Source organism: Xiphophorus hellerii, chromosome 6 (assembly GCF_003331165.1).
Source record: "Xiphophorus hellerii strain 12219 chromosome 6, Xiphophorus_hellerii-4.1, whole genome shotgun sequence".
Taxonomy (NCBI): Eukaryota; Metazoa; Chordata; class Actinopteri; order Cyprinodontiformes; family Poeciliidae; genus Xiphophorus; species Xiphophorus hellerii.
The window spans coordinates 14,857,930-14,872,839 of NC_045677.1; the positions used below are offsets into that span (position 1 = coordinate 14,857,930).

The 14,910-nt window shown below is 34.8% G+C and overlaps 1 protein-coding gene across 5 annotated transcripts in view; it reads right to left on the reverse strand.

Moving 5' to 3' along the window:
- The window catches only part of tnr (tenascin R (restrictin, janusin)), a 173,802-nt gene that overhangs the window by 95,036 nt on the left and 63,856 nt on the right, over positions 1–14,910 (reverse strand). For 3 of the 5 annotated variants that reach the window (XM_032565809.1, XM_032565811.1, XM_032565806.1), the window contains one exon: positions 2,415–2,470. The exons of the other annotated variants lie outside the window; for them this stretch is intronic. The gene's annotated coding sequence lies outside the window, so the exon portion shown is untranslated. The remainder of the gene's footprint in view (positions 1–2,414; positions 2,471–14,910) is intronic. 5 annotated transcript variants of the gene reach the window in all.

Below are 14,910 nucleotides of genomic sequence, written 5' to 3' on the forward strand. Positions count from 1 at the left end.
TAACCAGAAGAAAGATTGACACTGATTCAACAGCTATTTTGTTTTCTGTCCTTCCTCTTGACTCACCATTATCTTTAATTACCATCCCTCACTCTGCTACTACTGACAGCCTCTAATTATTCCATTACAACAGTAGAGAAGTTTATCCCCTAAACTGTTAACCTGCTTTACTGTCGTTTATATCTCCAGAAAACAAATCTCTAATCAAATCAGAACTCAAATTAAGATGTGATTACTGTTTTCTAGGATTATATGTTAAAGACCAAAACACTCATAAACTATGCTTGGTTTCTATAAAAAATATATATATTTTACAGACACAGAAATAAATCTAAAACCTCTAGTGAAAACACCTATATCTGATGAATGTTTCAGTTTAATAGGAACAGTTTACAGAACCTTCGATGCCACAAAACTGTTAGATCAGCACTACAGAGAGACAAACATAAACTTTTAAATAAACCTTAAAGAGATTTCTAAAGTGGACCATTTTTCTATAAAATATACAACATGCCAGTAAAACAAATCATTGCACTCTGGTATAAGCCACTGAGCTATAAATTAAATGACTGCATTAACATTAAACAGAGAGGTGATTAATATTCACATGGCAATACCATTTGTCCTGTCTGACTGTATGATAAACAGTCAGACTCTACACCATAGGCATCTGATGTTAATCCTCTTAATAGAAAAAAATAACATATTTAATCTCATTATCCATAAAAATACTCATAAAAAAAAAACATGCTTTGAACTTTCGTGCCTGGGACTCCTGATAATCTCTGATTAGAACTTGAAATCTGTGTGAATTATCTTCCTCATCCAGCATGTAATCATAACAGGTTTTGGGTCTATTTTGTCAGATCCAGGAGCTGAAAATTTAATTAACAGATTAAGATTACCAAGCTGCTTCACCCATGAGTAATTAAGAAAGGTAATGAATCACACTCCCAGTGCAGAAAGAGCAAATGAAACACAGTGATTGATTTCTTACAAGAAGCACCATGTGACAAACTAAAACAGTTCAGAGATTTCTTTAACAAGGGAATTGGCTAACTATGCTATAACAAGTCAGCTGACTCTCCTGAAAATTAGCATAAATCATTAACCCTAAAGCAGCTGCTGTTGGAATTCTGCAGATTCTTTAAGTATGTTGAGTTTTAATTGTCACAAAATAATGTGGGCTGAGGATGTAGGCTTTTTTTATTTGTCAGTTACAAATATAGAAAGCCTTTGTGTATAGCCCTACATGCCCATCTGCCAGCCTTCTTGTTTTGTGCAGCCACACAAACATTTAAAATATACCTACAGTCCAGAATGTATGTAATGAAGCCAGATAAGTAGGTCATAAAAAGACATAACCTCTCATTCTCACTGTATGACATTAAATAGGGTTTTTTTTTTTGTTCTAGATCAGGCAAAAGTAACAATATATTAAATTTTTGGTAATAAACAATAAGAAATATTTTTAATAGAATTTTTATTGCATTCTTCAAGTTCAGACAGGAGCATAGACAACCCCTTTTGTCTTCTACTAAATCAACAATTGAGTATTCTGTGTTATAGTTAAGGAATTTCTAAAACAGAGAGAGAGAGAGAGGAAAAAAGAGAGTGATTGAATTTCTGATCAGAATGGTAACTGGTTTATTATCTGTGATCAGTGACAAATGGAGATGAAATAGTGAGAAAGTGACTCTCTATTTGGCATTTCTCTCCAAGTGTTTTTTTAGGAGTGCATGTAATAATCGAAATAAACTAGTCACAAATGCAAAATCTGATATTTATTCTCCATTGTAGATTCTTATTTTGTCAAACAAAGAGGTTGCTACTGTGTGTGTCTAGACATCCGCTAAGAGAACAGTTGTGCAGAAATGTTTTAGTTGCCTCGCCCTCAGTGACTGTGAAAATGGGTTCTTCTAAAACACTGTTATCAAGTCACATAAGATAAATAATAAAGTGATTTGCAACTGAAGGGGATGAAAGCAAAATTTAATTAAAAAAATAATTCTTCATTAAAGGATTTAGATGGAAAATAAATTTCTCCTGTATGAGGGGAACTGCTGGATTGCTTTTGAGGGTTTTCTGATGTTAAAATTAAGGTGACACGGTCTAGAGATTTTCACACAACAGTGCTTTAAACACTTCACCCCATTAGGGAATTTGTTTTTTACCCCCATTTGATTCAATAGATATATATTTTGTAAGTGTGCATAATAACAGTCCAATATATCCAAATCAGCAATATTATGTGCGTATGGTCTTATACATTTTAAGGACCGGTTTCCTAACACGTATTATATTTTGCGGACCCACTGCTCCTATTGGTTATAGGTTAGGTTTAGCACTAAAAGAGACAGAGAGAGACCCTGCTACAGTGTCCATGTAGGTGTGCATGTATGTGTGCAAAATACCTTTATTTCCGTGGGAACCTTGTTATCTTGTGACTAAGCTCCTTCTGTGCCTGCACCTTTCCCAGACAAAGGGATATTATATTAGAATGATAGAAATTACATATTTGAACTGCTCTCTGCCTGATTTAAGAGTAAAACGCATAATAAAAATTATGTGAATTTAAATATTGAGGTTAAGGTTACAAGCTCTGTCTCCATTCCCTCATCTTTTAAAGGCAAATACATTGAAAAGGCTCACAAACAGAAAAAAAGAAGAGTTCACAGAGGCCTACACATCTACACCCCACCCTGCTGATAGAAAAAGAGCACACAGAGGTTCCACTTTCAGCACAGAAAACAGGAAAAGTGCTCATTTGTTTTCTTCATCTCATGTACTGCTGGGGATTTGTGTTGCAACACGCCTCTCGAGGTGCTCTCACTGAAAAACAACAACCGAAAAAAAAAAAGAAATAGTGCCCACGCAAATACAAAAGAAAGCCCCGTCTGTTCACCACTGTTCTGCTCATGTCCAGTAAGATACAGAGACAAACTTTGCTCTTATGAGCTCTGAGGTTAATTATTTAAAAAGAAAATTCATTTAATTACCAAATTCATTTAATTTCTTCCAAGAAAGAAATCTGATTGAATCAACAAAAGGGTAAGCTCTGTTCTTAGTGCTTCAAACACTGAGAACAGAGTGTTGGATTTCTCTGAGAATAACAAAGAAACAAAGCAAGCAAGTCAAAATCAACAATACAAACTGTAAAATAGGGGGGGATGAAAACTGTGAAAAATTATGTAAGTATCTTGGAGGTAACAAAAAAGCAGAATCAAATATCCAACTCATAAAGCCTGTGGGGACTGCCTAGTTACAGCGGTTTAGATTTACAGAATTAGAGATTAAAGACATGGATGTCTTTAATCTTCTTACTGATAAACCTCTAAAGGAAATTGAACAAATGACAATGTAATGTTTCTTCAATCTAGTGCAGAGTTGGCTTGCAACTATAATTGAACAACACACTTTTTAATAGTTTAGATCATTTACTTGAAAGCTTCATTAAAACAGAAAAGGTTTTCAAAAGTAATAAGTTGGTATGCAGGGACAGTTGTAAGTATATATTTTTAAAGCTTTTAGACATGTCAGTTGTTGAAGAAAAGCTGAAAGATGCCACATACTAATTAAAATGTGTGCAGTACAGTTACAAAAATCTCAAATTGCGCTGAAATTATTAACAGAAATGTACTTTTAGAAAGCATTGTCTATAAGAAGGCTGCAGAGAGATGGCGTTGGTAGCACTGCTGCCTTGCCAGAAGAAAATCCCGGCCTCCGGTCTTTCTTTCGTGTACTCTGGGTTCTTCCTAGAGTCCTTAAATATGACCCCGCCTCTGGTCCAATAATAGGCACCTCTTCTCTTGTCACAGTTGTTAAAGTTCATTGGTTTGCTAGCCTTGATCACACTTTTCTTGTAAAATCCTCAGATTTCCCACAGTGTTAAGGTTGTGGTCCTTTTAGAAACTTAATGTTAGCCAGTTATAGCCCTTCCAAAACCAGTTTCAATTTATTTTGGAGCACCCAATTGTGTCCAATTTTCAACTGTCTGACACAAACTGTCACCATGAAATGAAAGGAAATTGGTTTGGACATTGGTTCATTGAAATCTTGAACCTGTCATGAACTGAAAGCTGCTAAAACACCAGCATCGTCGTCCACAGAGAACTGCCTGAGAGAGGACAGACTAAGAAAGAAGCTAAATTGTTTAGGCAGTGGGTGACACTGACAAGTCAAATGCCTCCTGGTGAAATGTTTAGATCAGGAAAAAAAATTGAGCTGTGAAGCCACAATGGTAGAGACATGCTTGGAACAGAGAAGGCAATGCTTCAAACGTTTTAAAAAAGTAACAGTTATCAAGCATGCTGATGGTTTTATTGTCAGTAGTGCACTGTATAAATTATAAACGATGTACAATAAACACAAACTTAATTATTAAAATAATTATTGCAGTGGCATGTTTTCATTCCAATCAAAAAAAGGCTCAAATAATTTTTAAAGCGCCAAATTCAAGCCTATTATGAGTGTAAGTAAATTTCAGACCACAACTGCACTCAGTCATACACACAGCCACTTTTACTGTATTTGCAGTCCTACTGTGAGAATACACAGTTACATGTGGACCGCTTCTTCCTCTGAGTGCTTTGTAGCTGTGGAAGCAACACAGAGGGAGACTTTTGAATGTGAATCTTATTATTCTCCTGCTGTTTATTTGCAGGACCAGGAGCAGCTGAAGAACGCCATTATTGCAAAAGGCAGGTGCATGAATAAAAAATATAAGCAACAGAAAGAAATGCACATATTTTTTTTTTCTGTGTCTTTAGTACAACAAAGCAATAGCACCAATCCAAAGGCAGAAAGGTGGACTGAATGTGTTCTTGACTGAGGTGCAGATATCATGAAGCAAAACATGAAATAAAAACTATGGACAGAATTTGAAAAATAAACAATTTGAGAGTTATTTCTCACAAAAAAATGAGATAAATTCAATATAAATCTGAAACTCAGTGTAAATGGCCACCTGGCAAAACTGTCATGTTTACATAGCCATTGGGTCATGGAGAGTTGGGTGGACAAGCAGTTATATGGATAAATATAAAATTAAAACATATGTTTTATCTGAACATGTTACTTTACATTATTTATTTATAAAACTATAATAAAATATTTTTGAAAAATGAACTAATATTTAAAATATCTAAGATTTTGATGGTTCTAAATAATTTGTATTATTTTCAAAATATATTGATATTTAAACATGTTAGTGATTCCTTACTGAGAAGAAGAAACTGAAAACATTAAGGTGCAACGTTCACTAATGGTCAAAAATTCACAGCAAATGCAACTGGGTGCATCAGAGTACACCATAGGGTAATTTTGCAGCATATTGAATTTAATATTAAAGAGTTGGATGCAATGTAAATGTTATTTTTGCACTTCTGTACAGGATCAAACGCAAAAGACCTGAAGTCCTCAGATGTTGTTCATGGTCAGTGAAAACACAGAGAACAAAGAACTTCTTAATGCATTTTACTGTCTCTAGCCTTAAATCTCAAAGTACCAAAGCCACCCGAGCCACTACATAAATCATATTGGCTTATTGAATTTAAAATATATGAAATATCACGGATGATAGATAGTTGGTATTTAGGCAAGATGGCACATGGCCATTCTTGTCGGTGTGTGTGTGTGTGTGTGTGTGTGTGAACTACAGAAAAAGCAAAAAAAGTGAGAAAGAGATTGAAAGACAGTCACTCTATCACTAGCTCAAACACACAGACACAAACATGTTACTGTACTCTACAGCATGTTTGGACTTTATAGGAATCCGCCTCTAACCGTGATTTTTTTTTTTTTTTAATAGTAGACGATCCTATTCCTTGTTGATGCAGCAGATGGATTACCTCCCACCAGTCATTTATCAACTGCCATACCAAAACCTGCCTTTGCCCTCTTTGAGCCAGTGAAAAATTGGTTCCAAGCCCTCTTTTTCCACCAGAAAATAAAAATCATTTAGTGTGTCGTCAAATGGGTCTCAATGCGTCGTCCACTGGAGCAATTGAGCAGAAAAAGGTTTTATTTCATTGTCTGTTCCAAGGCACAAAGTGAGGAGGTGCAGATGGCAAAAGGCAGGAAGAAAACAGAAACTTGCTGTGATTATTAATGTAAAGTGAACATAATAGAAAAACGTCCTTAGTTTCCTTTAATCCCATCAACTGGAGTCATAGATGTTTCAAACACAATTTATCACACAGCAAAATGGTTACAAGAGTTCAAAAAATGTCTTCAGATTAAATACCAAGTCCTGAAGACACTCTTAAAGTTAATGATTCAAAGAATTTCCTAAACTTATTCAATTCTATATAAAACAATTCATTGTTCTTCCTGTGCATACAAGGCTTCTCACCGGGTACTTTGACTTCCTCCCACAGTTCAAAAACATGTCTGCAAAGTTTATTGGTCTCTCTAAATTGTCCTTAGGATCTGTCTTTCAAACCTGACTTCTGGTTTGAGTTTGACTTTATTGAACATAGTGTAATAAAAGAATAAAAGTTATATAAAAACAAAATAAATGTAAAACAAAGGCAAACAATTTTTTTTTAAACTATAGTAAAGTAATATTTACACGTTTATAGAAGTGGGTAGAAGTATGAACTTATTTTTACACCCACCCCTTACATCTCTAGCATCATCCAATAAGTTATCATTCATGTTAACTTGGTTTTAACAGTCTTAGTATTTTCTATATCCATATCTATAACTAGTAGAGTGCATTCATAGTCGAATGCCTGTTTAAGCAAGCATAATGTTTAGCATGTTTGAAAGACAGCATACATAATGCTCATCAGGTCTGAGTAAGTTAACAAAATCCAGGGAGGGAGCCTCCCTTCTGAAAGACTGCCCTAGGGCAGCTGTGGCTACAATAAAATAGTTTGCCATCATCAGTGTGTGAATATGTGAGTGAATGGGAATGGCTGATTTCATTGTAAAGCGTCTTTGAGGGTCCTGAAAAGTCCTGTATATGTCTCAAGTCATTTCATTCATCCTCCAATTGATAAGCTTCTCACATCTACCTCTGTAGTTCACAGAGACAGCTAAGTCTTTCTCTGAAGGATGCACTGAGGTGAGGGCTGAAGGTCTGGCAGTGGAAAATCCAGGTGGATGATTGGGATTGCGAAAGGAGCGTGAGAGAGACAAATGCAGCAGTTCTCAATCCACTTCCTATTGACTCTCATTGCAGAAAGAACATTATCAGCATTGCAGACCTTAGGGAATTTAAGCCTGGGCTTCTCCCCGAACTTCAAGAGGAACCATTCTCTGGTTCTCTATAGTAATCCGCTTGAAAATCCTGTTAACTGTGGACATTAAAGCAAGAACATGAGGAGATGTGCTATAATAATTAGATAGTGTATCAACTCCAAATGTTCTGATTGAAAATGAAGGAGATAATTAGAAGCTCTGAAGTGATAAACTTTAAGGGAAGCAAGATAAGAAGGGAGTACTAATCCCTTAAAATTTAATGAAAGACATAAACCTGGCTATACACTTTATAAAGAGCATGTATAAACATTGTGGTAATAATTCTAGATAAATAGATGTGTGCATGTACGCCTCTATCTAAGAAGTACGGTACTCACCTGAGGCAGAAATTATGCTTCAACACAGAAATAGAAATATCAGATCACATCGACTTGTGTACGTTGAAAGCAAGATTAATGATCTTTGACCTGTGCTCCACTTGTTATAGTGAAAGATTTTTCCGCCCTCCGTTAACTATTAAGAAAAAAATGAAACTCACAATGAAGATCAACTTAAAAATTCAAAAAGAATCTTCACATATAACTTTGCTAGAATTAAAACCCTTACATATGTTTGGGAAAATATAAAATAACCACTGGGGGATGTATTATATACTATATACTGTATGTAGTAGTGGTTGAATTTGAAGTGACAATGTAAAAATTGCATGCTAAAAAAACTGAACATTATTTTCAGGTTTCCAGGTACACTGCTTGCCAAAAAAAGATTGAAGAAAAAAACAACAGCAGCGGGCTTTTCACAGAATGTTGTATCCCACCAAATTCATGGAAAGTTGAGTTAGAAAAGGTGCAAAACCACAGAAATAACCGTCATTATAAGAGAGACATGAGACGAAGCCTGATCAAGAGTTTGGAGGAGATTCAAAAGTGTGGCTGGGGTAAAAACTTTGAGAGTCACTGCAAAAAATCCACAATCAGAGATGATTTGGAGACTTCCTCGTCTGCTAGTCAATTCTAAAATCAGTGTAGTCACCTACCATAAAATGTTAAAGCACATGAAGAATTATTCAGAGGAAGATGTGAGAGAGCAGAACGAACAAAGTGTGCTTCATACCTCAGCGGCTGCTGAGGTATGAAGGAAGCACACTTTGTTCGTCACAAGCCAGTCACAAGCTGACTGGCTCCATGCCACAGTCATGTAGTAAGTCATGCAAAATGAGTCCTGGTCACCAAATACTGAATGTATTTACTGTGTAACAAAGGGTACACTTTACTTTTCAGTGGGCCACAATAGAACAAATCTGCATTAAAAGTCTTGATTTTGTTGTTTTTATATAACAGTAAAGTTTTTGAAGATTTTTTTTTATACTGTCACTACCTGAAAGCCAAATAATTTAATTTGCCACAGATAAATGACTGATATCACTATGTGTTTAATGAATATCTATATCTGAGTTTCAATTTTCAATGAAATTAATGAAATAAATTAGCTAGTCTTCTCTATTAAGATGCATAAGAGACAAAACCCAAGTTCTTCTGTTTTTTGTAGATTTTTAAACAAGCTTTAAAACAACAACACAGCATAAATGTTAGCAAAGGCTGGGTTGCCTTTTCAACAGCACTGTTATTCACAGTTCTGGAACAGAAAATAGTACAGAAACAATTAATGAAGCATACAGTTCATATGTTAATATCATCACAAGAAATGTGTTGACATAAAGATAAGTTCTCATGTACTTTAAAAAACATGTTGACTTTAGCTTTGGTTCATTCATTTGATTGAAGCTGTCAACTAAAAACTATATCTTGTTAATGTTGAAATTCCTTTTCCTAAGCACACCTTTTTTTTCTTTTTTTTGGTGAAATTAGTTCAGTAACACATATTAATACTTATTGAAATGTCAGTCATACACTGCATTAGAGAAAGAAAGAGGTTTGCTTAATTGTCCCACCTGTGTATAAAATAAATCTTTTCTTTTGAGCAATACACTTCCCGATAATCTCAAAAGATGGCCCTGCTTGCCAATGAGCAAAGCTGCATTTGCAGAGTGAGAGGGAGCTTTGATAAAAGTTTTTCTATTACCTTGGTTATTCAAGCAAATCCAGTGTATGAACTGTGCATGTTTCATTGATTTCTGGGAGCCTTTTCCTACGTTTAAAAATCATCTCCTTGAAAACAGTTTCCTATATTGTTGCCTGAAAACCAGTGAGGTTTTCCATAGGAAGTAGGATTTATTCAAAATAGAAGAATGAGGCAAATATCTGTGCTTCCCACTGCTGAATTTAATACACAACAAAAAAAAAAAGCTGAAGTGGTATTACAGCTGGTGTTTCATATATTAAAGATGTAGTGATGCAGTTATGTTGTGGGGTTGTGATTAAATTAAAGAATCTTGGTCTGACTGTGTAAAGGAAGTCAAAATCAATACAAAACTCATTAGTCTACTCACACAGTAATCATGTGTACCAGGAGATCTGCAAGACTCGGCAGACAAAGCAAAAGATAAAAGATTTTTTATGTAACAGTGGATGGAAATAAGAATGAAAGAAACACAAACAATAGATTTGCACAGGTGCACAATGTCACAGAGACTGTATTTCTAAAGACACAAGAATGTTAAAATTGTAAAAATTAGCTTTTGGATTCAAATAAATAAGAAAACGTGATGAATCAACACGTGATCTCACACACAATCCATCCATCTCTTTTCCATATTTTCTTACTTTTTTTCTGGACAGTGAAAGCTGATTCTTATTTCTCAGACGTAGGAAGAAATTATCTTCCTATGTACTATGTAATGCACATTTTGCATTACATAGAAATAAGAAGTATGAATCAGAGAAATATAGAAATAAATTACTTATAATGTTAACAGGCTGTACTTTGAGTTAAGTGGAAATTACAATTAGGCTTAGATGAAAAGAGATATTAAGAAGCACAATTTCAGGAATTTCAGAGGAAAAAAAACCCTTCAGCCTCTAAAATAGGAAATATTTTTAGCAAGCTTTGGCTAAGCTCAGAATATCTCAGGAGGATGGCTGTGGTACATGGACTGTCTGTGTGATTAATTACTGACCAGTTGTAGAACATTTAATAGCCCTACCACAAGATCATAAGCAGTAAGGAGATTTAAACAGTCTGCACTGTACATCTCTCTGTTTATAACTGTGCACAGGAGGCCAGGGATTTCTGAACCAAATCTTTTATCTTTTAGGTTGATCAGTGGCTATTTATTTCCCATTATGGAGTTATGCCAAAATCTAGAAGGAAACCTGGTTCTCTAAAGCGCTGTCCAAGGCCAGGTATTTGGACTGCATGTATTTTCAGTAGGAGATCTAGGATATACACATTCATACACAGGTCAGTGTAAAATGTTGCATCAAGTTACTAAAATAGAGATGGGCTGGCTCTGAATCAGCTGAAGGAATAAAATTTGGGACATTGTTTTAAAGTATGCCATTCTGCAAAAAAAACTTGAGTTTAATTTAGTCCTCTAGGTTGTGTTGATGTAAAATGGTTCTGGAGGTTGTTAGAGAAAGGACTTCAGAGTACTGTTAAATACTTAAGTCTTTTAAATACATATGTTTGAGAAAATATACAAATATGCAAATACTCATGTCTTTTAGGATTATTAGCAGGCTAATAATAGGATTATTAGCCCGCTAATAATCCTATGTTGTGTTGCAGTCTATTTAAAATCTGAAAGTAATCTCTAGTGTTTGTCATTTTTAATTTATTCATTTAGGAAATTCTGTTAAGGTGGCCACTGACTGAAGTCCTTAGTTTCATAAATTAAATGTGGAACCTGTCCTGTCATCATTTTTGCACCCGGGTGCATTCCAGAGTTTTACTAAGTGAGGGACACTGTCAATCATACAGACAAATCTACAAAAGACGGACATAACTGAACAAAATACAAAACTGTTGGGTTCCTGTCAGAGAGTCAGGAAACATATTCCCTTCAAATATGATTTTCAAGACACTTGAGGTTTTCATGAGTGTTAACATCAAATCACATGATCTATATTTTTAGTTTAGCCATTAAAATATGAGTAAATATCCTTTTAAATGTAAAATATATTACCATCATGAGACACTTTTGGTAGCAACCAGCCTGGAGAAAATTAAATTATTTGACAGAGTAAAATAAAGCAACAAAATCAATAACAGATTCTTTTATCAGTTATTTTATCATTCCTTTCTACATTTTCACAAGTCGTGTTCAGTGATCCTGGTCCAATGATGTCTGTTCTTCAGAGAACAAAGATCAAGGTTGCTGTATTGATTGTTTGGTTTTTTTTGTCATGAAAAAAACCTGCTGCTTTTGGTGCTATCTTTCTGACTGAATCAGCTCCAGCAAACATTTGTGAGTTCACACACGCCCTCAGTGACAGATAGCTATGACCACATAACGTGATACTTGATAATTTGTTATCGTGGCTCTATTGATTTGTGTGCAACATGATGAAACAAGTCTTATTCAGAAGCATTTCCACAGCCTTCAACCTCACACTTCTCTGCTCATTTAAACAAAATGAGACGCTTTGTATGTTTGTCTAAGATGCTGAATAGACCGAAATGTGTGTTTGTTGTCTGGAGCAACACGGAGAAATGAGAGAGAAACATGACAATGGATTCACTACATCAGCCATACTGTCGAAAAAAGAAACGAAAAAAATAAAACATCCTGCTGATAAACAAAAGCAGTAGGAAATTCTACAAAAGTCATTCTCACCAGGGGCTGATTCCAAGTCAAGTTGGTATGCTGCCAGCTCAACTTGGAAAAATGGCTTTCTGCTGCCTGAATCACTACAGTAACCTAGACTAATTAAGTAAGCAGCCTCAGAGAGGTTTGGATGTCTAAATGTTTCCCTTGACCACTACAGTACTGTCTACAAGCTGTGGTTTGAATAATGACAAACATTTGCAAGCTGTAAACACAATTTGCATACATTTAGTTGCACTTTTCAGACAGGAACATTTTGTACATTTTTCTTACCTTAAAAAACTTAAGCCATATGATATAACTGGAAAATGTGTTCTGCCTTTGAGCTATTAAATTCTATTCTATTCGTATGCAATGCATTTTATATTAAAAGAACAAGACCTGACTTAGTTTAGGTCATCATCTTCATTTTTCTGTCATTTATGTAACAATAAAGGCAGCCTTGGTAATTGTATTTCAACTCAAAGGAAATCTTTCTACTACCTAAGCTATTATGCTTTTAATGAATAATGAGATCTTCTCACCAAACTGGGATTTCAGTAAAATTAAACTTTCAACTGGTTTTTGCAAAAGTTTGTAAAAATTTCGAAGTTTTCTGTCTTACTAACAAAGAGGCTTTTCATCATAATTATTGTTGGCCATTTTATTGTAATGAAAATAAGAGTCAAACACTCCACTCAACTGCGTCTCACCCACAGAGGAAAAAAATAAGCTCTGCAGTTTGACAGTAAATAAAGCAAATTAGAGCTTCCTTTGAATTAGAATTGTGAAGGGTTTTAACTAGATAATGAGAGCCTCTTAACACTTAAGCAGTAAAGCAAGTAATTGCTTTTTCATGGACTCATATTTTGAATTTCCATCATGTGGTGAGACTAACAAAATCCAATCTCACGGATAGCAATTAAACTCTTCAGTGAACTTCTGACATGGTTCAGTTCCAGCGTAATCGCATAACTTACTGTGATCCATACTTAATTTCCCTTCAGGATGTCAGGACTGTCTTCAGTGTGTAGAATAGCCTCTGTTCTGTTAAAGGCATGTCCTGCTGTCATGTTCAGTGTCGGCAGTTATGAAGACGACTCATTTGCAGTGACGTGCGAGTACACCAAGAAGATATATTTGCAATTTGGTTGCCTTTTTCCCCTCTCAGGAAATTTATATCAGAAAGTACAATACTGACAAACTAAAGTGAAATAATTCCATATTTGTTTTCTTAAAAGTGTTTTATTTACAATTTCAGGATTACAAAATTCTGTTGATTCACAGATTTAACAAACGTAATAAATATTGTTGCATTCCCAGCACTTTTTCTGTAACTATTCTCTTAATGACATTTTGTCTCAACAAATTAATCTTCTGTTTCAGATTAATTTCAACATTTCCAGCAACTAAATTTGCATAGAATTGAAATCAAGGGTTTCAAGTAAGTTTGAATTCTCTATGCCACTGAAACTCTTTGATTCTTCAATGAATCTCCACATACTCTCTGTAAAGGAAACATGCATGTTAATGTTGCGACATGCATTTTGAGAAGCCTTAAAAGATTAAAATTCAAAGATTAAAATCCAAAATTATAATTAGTCTTTGCATAATTTTCATCTGATTGCAGTGCTTAAAAATTTTGCGCATTGTATTATATATATATATATATATATATATATATATATATATATATACAGTACAGACCAAAAGTTTGGACACACTTTCTAATTGAATTCAATGAGAAGGTGTGTCCAAACCTTTGGTCTGTACTGAATATATGTATATATATATATATATATATATATATATATATATATATATATATATATGTAACAAGCTGGAATTGATCATTGACATATAATTTATTGCATTGGGTAAAATATAGCAATTATCCTCTCATCATGATAACATTTATTATTGCAAACCTCCAGAATATGGCTCCATGACTGGGGTTGTTTCCTGTTTCTGTTTTAGTTGCCCTTTCTCAATGTTGGATGCCTTAAAGAGGGGTGTCAAACTCCAGTCCTCAAGGGCCGGTGCCCTGCAGTTTTTAGATGTGCCACAGGTACAAAACACTGGAATGAAATGGCTTAATTGCCTCCTTCTTGTGTAGATCAGTTCTCCAGAGTCCTGCTAACAACCTAATTATTTTATTCAGGTGTGGTGCAGCAGAGGCACATCTAAAAGTTGCAGGGCAGTGGCCCTCCAGGACTGGAGTTTGACACCTTGCCTTAAAGCATCGATTGATGATGCATTAATGTTTCAAAATATGACTGAATGCATTTATTATGAGCTGTGCACAGTTGCATAGCCAAACCTAACTGTTCCTGTGAGGACCAACTTTTGATAATACATACATTTTTTTTTCAAGCTATGTCTTCATGCAGTTAGATTTAAAGCCAAAAGTAAAGTATTGAATTATTATTATAATCCAAAGTGCTTTACAGAACGCCCAGAAAAAAGAAGAAAATAGTATATTATATGTATAGAAAATATTGTGTAAAAGGAAAGTGTGTTAAAATACAGATTAGAAAGGCAAAACATACATAGATGGTTCAAACAGTGTATTAGTCAGATTATTTGATGAAAAGCTGCAGTAAACAAAAATTATTTCAATCCTCATTTACAGTAGCGATAGCCAACAGTTTTTGCCCATCTCATGTTTTTGGGGCATTTGTTCAAGAGCTGAGGAGCATAGAAAATAAATGCTGCCTCACCTAGTTTAGGTGTTGGGAACACTGAGTAAGCAGGTCTCTGAAAGCCTGAGAAAACCTTAAAAGCGAGAGCTTTTGTGCTTTACCACAAATAGCAAAATTTAACAATCTACTCTTTGAAAAACAGAGAGCTAGTTCAGTGGAAGAGAACAAAGAACTGGTGTGTGTTATGATCCATTTTCATAATGTTAGTTAGGACTTCAGCATTTTGGTTGAACTGCAGCTGCCTGTTTGATTTTTGAAAAAGTCCACTAAATACACCTTTGGCGTAATCTAACCTAT